Raw genomic sequence first — 8,965 nt, forward strand, 5'->3', positions numbered from 1 at the left:
TAGTGAGTGAGAGAGGAATATAGAGAGAGAGAATGATAGTGAGTGAGTGAGAGAGAGATGATAGTGAGTGATCAGAGAATGATAAGTGAGAGGAGAATGATCTTGAGGAAAGATGATTATGAGTGAGAGAGAGAGAAATGATATGAGTGAGTGAAGAGAGAAGGATAGTGAGAGAGAGAGAGAAATGATAGTTGTTGAGAGAGAATATAGTGAGTGAGTGAAAGGAGAGAATGATCTGAGTGAGTGAGAGGGAGAATGTTATTGAGTGAGAGAATGATAGTGAATGCTGGAAGAATGATAGTGAGTAGGTGAGAGAGAGAATGATATGAGTGAGAGGATGATAGTGGTGAGAGAGCATGATAGTGAGTGAGAGAGGAGAATGATAGTGAAGTGAGTGAGAGAGAGAAGAGTAGTGAGTGAAGAGGAGAGAATTATAGTGAGTGGAGTGGAGAATGATAGTGAGTGATGAGAGAATGATATGAGTGAGAGAGAGATGATAGTGGTGAGAAGAGAGAAATTATAGTGAGTTGAGTGAGAGAGAGAATGATAGTGAGTGAGTGAGAGAGAATGATAGTTAGTGAGTGAGAGAGAATGATAGTGAGTGAGTGATGATAGAATGATATTGAGTGAGGAGAGAGAATGATAGTGAGTGGATGAGAGAGGAGTGAGAGAGAGAATGATAGTGAGAGAGTGATAGTGAGTGAGAGAGAGAATGATAGTGAGTGAGTGAGAGAGAGAATGATAGTGAGTGAGTGAGAGAGAGAATGATAGTGAGTGAGTGAGAGAGGAATGATAGTGAGTTGAGTGAGAGAGAGAATGCATCGTGATAGAGTGAGAGAGAGAATGATAGTGAGGAAGAAGAGAATGATAGTGGGAGGAATGATGTGGAAGATAGAGTAATGATATTTGAGTGAGTGTGAATGAGTGTGAGTGAGAGAATGAGAGTGAGTGAGTGAGAGAGAGAATGATAGTGAGTGAGTGAGAGAGAGTTAGAATGATAATGAGTGAGTGAGAGAGAGAGAATGATAGTGTGTTGAGTGAGTGTGAGAGAGAGATGATAGTGTGTGAGTTGAGTGGAGAGAGAGAGAATGATAGTGTGTTGATGAAGTGGAGAGAGAGAATGATAGTGTGTGATTGAGTGAGAGAGAAGAATGATAGTGTGTGAGTGAGGGGAGAGAGAGAAATGATAGTGTGTGAGTGAGTGAGAGAGAGAGAAATGATAGTGTGTGAATGAGTGAGAGAGAGAAAATGATAGTGTGTGAGTGAGTGAGAAGAGAGTAATTTATATTGTGTGCGTGGAGTGAGAGAGAGAGAGAAGAATTATAAGTGTGTGATTGAGTGAGAGAGAGAGAATGATAGTGTAGTGACGTGGAGGAGAATGATAGTAGTGGTGAGAGTGAGAGATGATAGTAAGAGAGAGAATGATAGTGGTGTGAGTGAGTGAAGAGAGAATGATCTGTGTGAGTGAGTGAGAGAGAGAGAATGATAGTGTGTGAGTGAGTGATAGTGAGTGATTGAGAGAGAGAGAATGATAGTGAGTGATTGAGAGAGAGAGAATGATAGTGAGTGAGTGGAGAGAATATGTTGAGATAGAGAGAAGAGATTAGTGAGTGAGAGAGAGAGAAGAGATAGTGAGTGAGAAGAGAGAAGAGATAGTGAGTGAGAGAGAGAGAGAGAATGATAGTGAGTGAGAGAGAGAGAGAGAGAGAGAATGATAGTGAGTGAGATTAGAGATGATAGGAGTGAAGAGAGAATGATAGTGAGTGAGATGATAGTGATTGGGTGATAGAAGCAAGTGAGTGAGAGAGAGAATGATAGTGAGAGAGAGAGAATGATAGTGAGTGAGAGAGAAATGATAGTGAGAGAGAGAATGATAGTGAGTGAGTGAGAGAGAGAGATTATAGTGAGTGAGTGAGAGAGAGAGGAAATGATAGTGGTGAGTTAGAGGGGGGTGGGGGAGAGAATATAGTGATGAATGAGAGAGAGAGAGAATGATAGTGAGTGATGAGAGAGAGAGAATGATAGTGATTGAGTGAGAGAGAGAGAATGATAGTGAGTGAGTGAGAGAGGAGAGAATGATAGTGAGTGAGTGAGAGAGAATGATAGTGAGTGCGTGAGAGAGAAATGATATTGATGAGTGAGAGAGAGAATGATAGTGAAGTGATTGAGCAGACAGAGGAGAGCATGATAGTGAGTGGGAGAATGATAGTGATTGAGAGAATGATGTGAGTGAGAGAATTATATGAGTGAGAAATGTAGTGAGTGGAGAGAATGATATTGTATGAAAGAATGATATTGAGTGAGAGAGAGAGAATGATAGCAAGTGAGGGAGAGAGAGAATGATAGCAAGTGAGTGAGAGAGAGAATAATAGTGAGTGAGTGAGGAGAGAATGACAGTGGTGAGTGAGATAGAATGATATGAGTGATGAGAGAGAATTGCTAGTGAGGTGAAAGTGAGAGAGAAGAATGATAGTGGTGAGTGGGAGAGAGAGAATGAAACTAGTGAGTGAGTGAGGAAGGAGAATGATATGAGTGAGTGAGAGAGAGAGAATGAGAGTGAGTGAGTGAGAGAGAGAAATGATAAGAGAGAATGATAGTGAGTGAGTGAGAGAGAGAATGATAGTGAGTGAGTGAGAGAGAGAATGATAGTGAGTGAAGAGAATGATAGTGAGTGAGTGAGAGAGAGAGAATGATAGTGAGTGAGTGAGAGAGAGAGAATGATAGTGAGTGAGTGAGTTGAGAATGTATTATTGAGTGGGAGAGAGAGAGAATGATAGTGAGTGATTGAGAGAGAGAATGATAGGTGAATGATGTAGAGAGAAGAATGATATTAATGACGAATATAATTGGTTTTATTGATTTTTCATATGCTACCAGAAGGCTGAGAATATACATAGAAATAAAGATAAAGTCTATAGACAAAACTATATATACCTAAACATATAAAAACACACAACAAAGTAAGATTGACAATCTATAAGCAACAATAAACAGATTAACAAAAGCCAGATTACACAATCAGGTTGCTTGATCTGGACTAGTCTTATGGACTAGTGTCCGTTGTATGGAGTTCGACTAGATATTCTCTGAAGCTCGGGAGTGGAACGACAAGGGAATTGAAGGCGATGCCGCATGTGAAGCCTGTTGAGGTAGCCATCCCAATGTCTCTGACGTGCTGCAGTCGAGGAGAGCTATCCGTTGATGTTGAACGCGCCTGAGTAGCTTGGAGGAACGGACTGCGTCGAGCGGGTGTTTGTCTATAGCGTAAGGATGGGTAGGTGGGACGGGGTTGTGGGAGAAGTCAAACTGCATCCAGTCCAACTTCTGGCATTGATGTGACGGTGTTTGCTGTGGTCCGGAGAGGAGGTTGGCGAGGGTGTGCTGGAGGCGGAGTGGTCAGGGCAGGAACTGTCAGTGGTGCGTGATGGTCGAGTCATCCAAGTATTTCCAATATTCTCGTATCAGGAGAGCGTCGTTAATCTCACTAGGAAGCATAGAGGCCCATTCTAGTGTCTTGGGGACTCTGCACTTGAGTGGCAGAAAGGCTGGAACTTGACCCTTCAATGCGCACAGCCTGTTTGCTTGTTGAGAGAAAGTGTGTCCAGCCAGGGGATGAGGCCCTCCCCTGAGGGCACCGTGGAAGCTGCTGCTTTTTTGAGATGCCGGTAGTGTGGTCCACCAGATCGAAGCTTTCTTGAAATCTATGAGATGCTGGTGACGAAGATCTTGCTCTTGTCGAGTTGGGCTTGACGAAGTCCGAGGAAGCGACGAGGCAGTGTGGTGGTGGAGGAGCGCATGTTGCGGAACTGTCAAGTTCAACGGCGGGGCGCGAGGTCATGGTAAGCCCAGTCGGGACAAGCTTCACAAGACAGCAGGCTGGGCAACAGATTATTGTGATGGCCTAGTGCAGAATGAGGTGGGCTTGGGGTTTTCCTATGGTGATGAAAATGCATTCTTCCATTGGTGATGGGCACTTAGATACTGTTGCAATGAGGCGTTTAAATTTTTATGGAAGTAAGGAGGAATGGCAAGTTCCATGTGAACTCCTTGATGAGGTGCATCGGCAGGTCAGGGGAATGGTGGCTCTCTTGACACAGATTTTTCCAGCTTCTGAAGCACATTGACTAACTGATTATGGAGCAAGTGAGCGGGCGGCAGGTAGGTGGGGAGGAGGGTGGTGTCCCAGTGGGGTTTAGCTGCTGACAAAATTGGAGGCAAAATGTTATTGAGGCCTCTGCTGCTTCACTGGGATTAGGTTGCTGGTGCACGGCCGATTTGCAAGGCCGTAACCTCCAATTTTTCCGTACTCATTGGCTGGGCTGCAGTTTTGTATTTATTGTGGTAGAAGATTTACTTGATGTTTTTTATTTTTCCCTGATGAACTGTTGCGGATGATTTGTAGGCAGTGATGTTTTTGTGATGGAAGGATTGATTTCTCTGTGCATGAGTGAATAGATGAAGTCGAGTGAGAGAGAATGATAGTGAGTGAGAGAGGATGATAGTGAGAGAGAGAGGATGATAGTGAGAGAGAGAGAATGATAGTGAGGAGAGGGAATGATAGTGAGTGAGAGAAAATGATAGTGAGAGAGAGAGAATGATAGTGAGAGAGAGAGAATGATAGTGACAGAGAGAGGATGATAGTGAGAGGGAGGAAATAGGGGTGAGGAGAGAGAGAGAATAAAGTGAGTGAGCGAGAGAGAGGGGAATGATAGTGACGTGAGCGAGAGAGAGAGAAGATATGAGTGAGCGAGAGAGAGAGGAATGAAGTGAGGAGCGGGGAGAGGGGAATGTAGGAGTGGGCGAGAGAGAGAGAATGATAGTGAGTGAGCGAGAGAGAGAGAATGATGTGAGTGAGGAGAGAGAGGAAGATTAGTGAGGGAGAGAGGAATGATAGGAGTGAGCGAGAGAGAGAGAAAATATAGTGATGAGCGAAGAGAGAGAATGATATTGAGTGAGCGAGAGAGAGAGAATGATAGTGAATGAGTGAGAGAAAATGATAGTGAATGAGTGAGAGAGAAAATGATAGTGAATGAGTGAGAGAGAGAGAAGTAGTGAATGGTAGAGAGAGAATGTAGTGAATGATGAGAGAGAAAATGATATGAATGAGGAGAGAGGAATGTAGGAATGAGTGAGAGAGAGAAGAAGTGAAGGAAGAGAGAGAATGATGTGAGTGAGAGAGAGAGGGGGAAGGGAAGTGGTGAGTGAGAGAGAGAGGGGAGAGGAGAGAGGAATGATAGGATGGAGAGAGAATGAAGTGAGTGGGAGAGAGAAATGAAGTGGGGGAGTGGTGAGAGAATGATGTGAGTGAGGAGAGAGAGAAATGTAGCGAGTGGTGGGGAGAGAGAAAAGATAGCGATGAGTGAGAGGAGGTAGTAAAAAGAGAGAAGGATATTTGGGAGTAAATTAGGATAGTGAGAGAGAGAGAGAGAGACAGATAGTGAGTGAGTGAGAGGAGAATGATAGTGAGTGAGTGAGAGAGAGAATGATATTGCAAATGCTAAAACCATTTTTTTGTTTTAAGATTTAAATTTTTAATCTAACTTTCGGCTCCGTGTGGGGGAAGAGCCAGCACCAAAAAATAGTGCTCTTTTCCCCCATTGATCCTTTAAGAACCCTTACTCTTGTTTATGAGATCGTCTCTTAGTCAACTGCTCACATTTTCTTTTTTATATTTGCCAACAGACTGTTTTTGAAATGAACATAAAAGGTTTGATATTTAAAGTGTACACTCTTTAATTTTTTAAAAAAAAGATTTGGAAAAATTTTTGACTTAATTAGTTATTATTATTTTTATTTTGTTTATTCATTTTTTTTTATTTTATTATTTTTTTTATTTTTTTTTTCAGTAAAACCCCCATTCCATCTTTTCACAGTGGTAAATTCATTATATATTGAAAGGACTCTAATGTAACAGTCAGGGGGAACTACAATTCTGTCTATCAAAAAATTCAGTATCTTGAAAATTTAAAAAAACATTAAAATAGTTTTTGCACAAAGTGATACAACACACCCACACACAACACACACACACACACACACACACACCACACACACACAAACACACACACACCCCACACACACACACACACACCACACACACACACACACACACACACAACACACACACACACATACACACACATACACACACACAAACAACACACACAACATACACACAACCCCCCACCAACAATACACAACACACAACACACACATAAAATACACATACAATACATACACACTTACATACATACAAATACACACATAAACGCACACAGCACCACACACACCAAAAACACACACACACCACCACACACACCACAATATATATATATAATAAAATATATTATATATATTATATAAATATATATTATATAATAAAATATATGGTGTGTGTGACAATATTTTAAATATGTGGTATTATATTATATATATATATAGTGTATATATTAATATATATATAATATTATATATGTTATATATTATATATATATGTATATTAATTTATATGTTATATAATTAAAAATATAATAATATATATAATATATATATATTTTATATATATATATTATATATATAATAATTTTATATATATATATTAAATATATTATATTATATAATATAAAAAATATATAATATATATATATACATATATAATTTATTATATATTATATAATAGTGTGTTTATATATGTATTAGGGGGTAATAGTATTGTATATTCGCATTTTTGGGGGACTTTAAGCGGTATCCCGGCTTTTGACCGAGTGGCTACGAGATGTGCGGGCCCCCCTGGCTCGGGAGTGATCCCAGCGGAATAGCCCCCTTCTCCGGGGCTTTGCAGGTCCCCGAAAATGAGGGTCCTGGCTCCGGGTACCAGCGATCCCAAATCGCATTTTGGACTTCGTACAGCGATCGGGTAATGTGGCCAAGAGATCGACCACATTCTTGTCAGCACGCGATGGGGACCCCCAGAACTGCAGGGTTTTCGGAGTGTGAGTTTTTTGGCCCCAACCATAGGTGGTTGTGGCTCCCCTGCGGGCCCACTTCAAAACCCCCTGTCCCTCCAGTGGCCACCCTAAGGTTTTTCATTTGGACAGAAAAGGGAGGAGGGGTTGCCCGGGGGGTTCCCCACGGCAGTTTTGCCCGATTTCAGAAACCAGAAACGACGTATCCGTTTTTTGTGGGAGCCCTTTAAGCGCGTAACACTCGAAGAGCTAGGGTCCAGGCGTACACCCAAGGACAGGCAGAATACCATTTCCCTGGGAATTAGGGGCCACTGAAGGTGTCGCAAGGCTCAGCTGAATGGGAATCAAGTCTTGCGTGTCCATGGTGCGTGGGGCTCGGACACTGCGAGAAGGGAAAAGGGAAAAGTTCATCGGAATCTTGCTGAGAGGTCGAAGGCCATTTCTTGGAAAAGGCCTTGCCCTGCTCCCAAGCCCTGGAAAATAAAACCTAACCCCTCCTCACAGAGACTGCAGCCGTCAGCAGATGGACGGATCATTCGATCATTTTGGGGGTTCGTGAACTTTGGGCTGAGTTTTTGAACAGTTGTCCCAGGTGGACCCCCCAACAGTTAGTTTGGATGCAAGCGATGTCTCAGTGCCTGTCCCGGGGACCCACCCATCAGCGAGGAAACCTCCCCCTACAGGGGTTTAGGTGGGTTTTCCAACTGAAGAGTGGGAAAGCGCAGGCATAGTGATACCTGCTGAATTGCTAAAGGCTGGGGGTGAACCTATGGCTCGGGGCCTGCATACAGTCCTGATGCCATTTGGGAGTCTGGTAGCATTCCCCCTGACCTGCTGAGGGGCGTGGTCATCCTCTCTGGAAGGGGAAAGGGGATCGATGGGACTGTAGCAACTACCATGGCATTACACTGCTCAGCATACCAGGCAAGGTTCTCGCTCACATTTTTCTGAAATGGATCCGCAACCCCCTATTGAGGCACCAGAGACCGGAGCAGTCTGGATTTACTCCTGGCAAGTCCACAATAGACCGTTATACTAGCGCTTCGAGTAATTGGGGAAAGCCGTCGTGAGTTTGGTCGTGGGTTGCTTGCAGTCTACATCGACTCAAGAAGGCGTTTGCTCGGTGCATCGGGAATCGCTATGGGAGATCCTGAGGCTCAGGAGAATTCTGACACAGATTATGGCCTGATAGCAAGCCTCTATACTGGTACTGAAAGTGCTGTAAAGTGTGGTGGGAGTATGTCGAACTTCTTCCCTGTTAATTCAGGGGAGCAAGGCTGTGTCCTTGCACCACACTTTTCAAACATTGTATGGACTGGATAATGGCAGAGCTACTAGCCAAAGTCAGTGGGAGCAAACACTAGGCAATATTAAAGTCTCGGACCTTGACTTTGCGACGATGTTGCCATCCTATCTGATCCTTGGAGTCACTTGTGGCGGCTCTTGATGCATTAGCAATGAGGCGAAGCCCCTAGGCCTAGAGGTCTCCTGGACCAAGACCAAGATTCAGGACTTTGGGGGCCTGTTAGGGGAACCCGTTCAGTCGATCCATGCTTGCGCGAGGACGTTGAAGTCACAGAAAGTTTACATACCTTGGTAGCGTAGTCATATCTCTGGGTTGTCAGCCAGGAAGTCAGTAGACGTGATGTCTGCAACAGGAGCCATGAACTTAATCAACAAGAGCGTTTGGAGATGTCGGTACCTATGCAGAAGGACCAAGCTGCGTGTCTTCAAGGCCTTGATACTTCCAGTTTTGCTCTATGGAAGCGAAACCTGGAGCATATCCAGTGCCTTGGAGTCTCGCCTTGATGCCTTTGTAACAAGTCCCTTCGCCGGATCATGGGGTAAGTTGGCAGGACCACTGTCCAACGGCGGTTACACCGTGAGACTGGCATGGGACCTGTTACTTGCATAATCCGGGATCACCAACTCAGGCTATATGGCCACCTAGCTCGCCTCCCTATGGACGACCCTGCCCACCAGGTTGTCTCTCTGCGAGA

Source organism: Penaeus monodon, chromosome 2 (genome assembly GCF_015228065.2).
Source record: "Penaeus monodon isolate SGIC_2016 chromosome 2, NSTDA_Pmon_1, whole genome shotgun sequence".
Lineage (NCBI taxonomy): Eukaryota > Metazoa > Arthropoda > Malacostraca > Decapoda > Penaeidae > Penaeus > Penaeus monodon.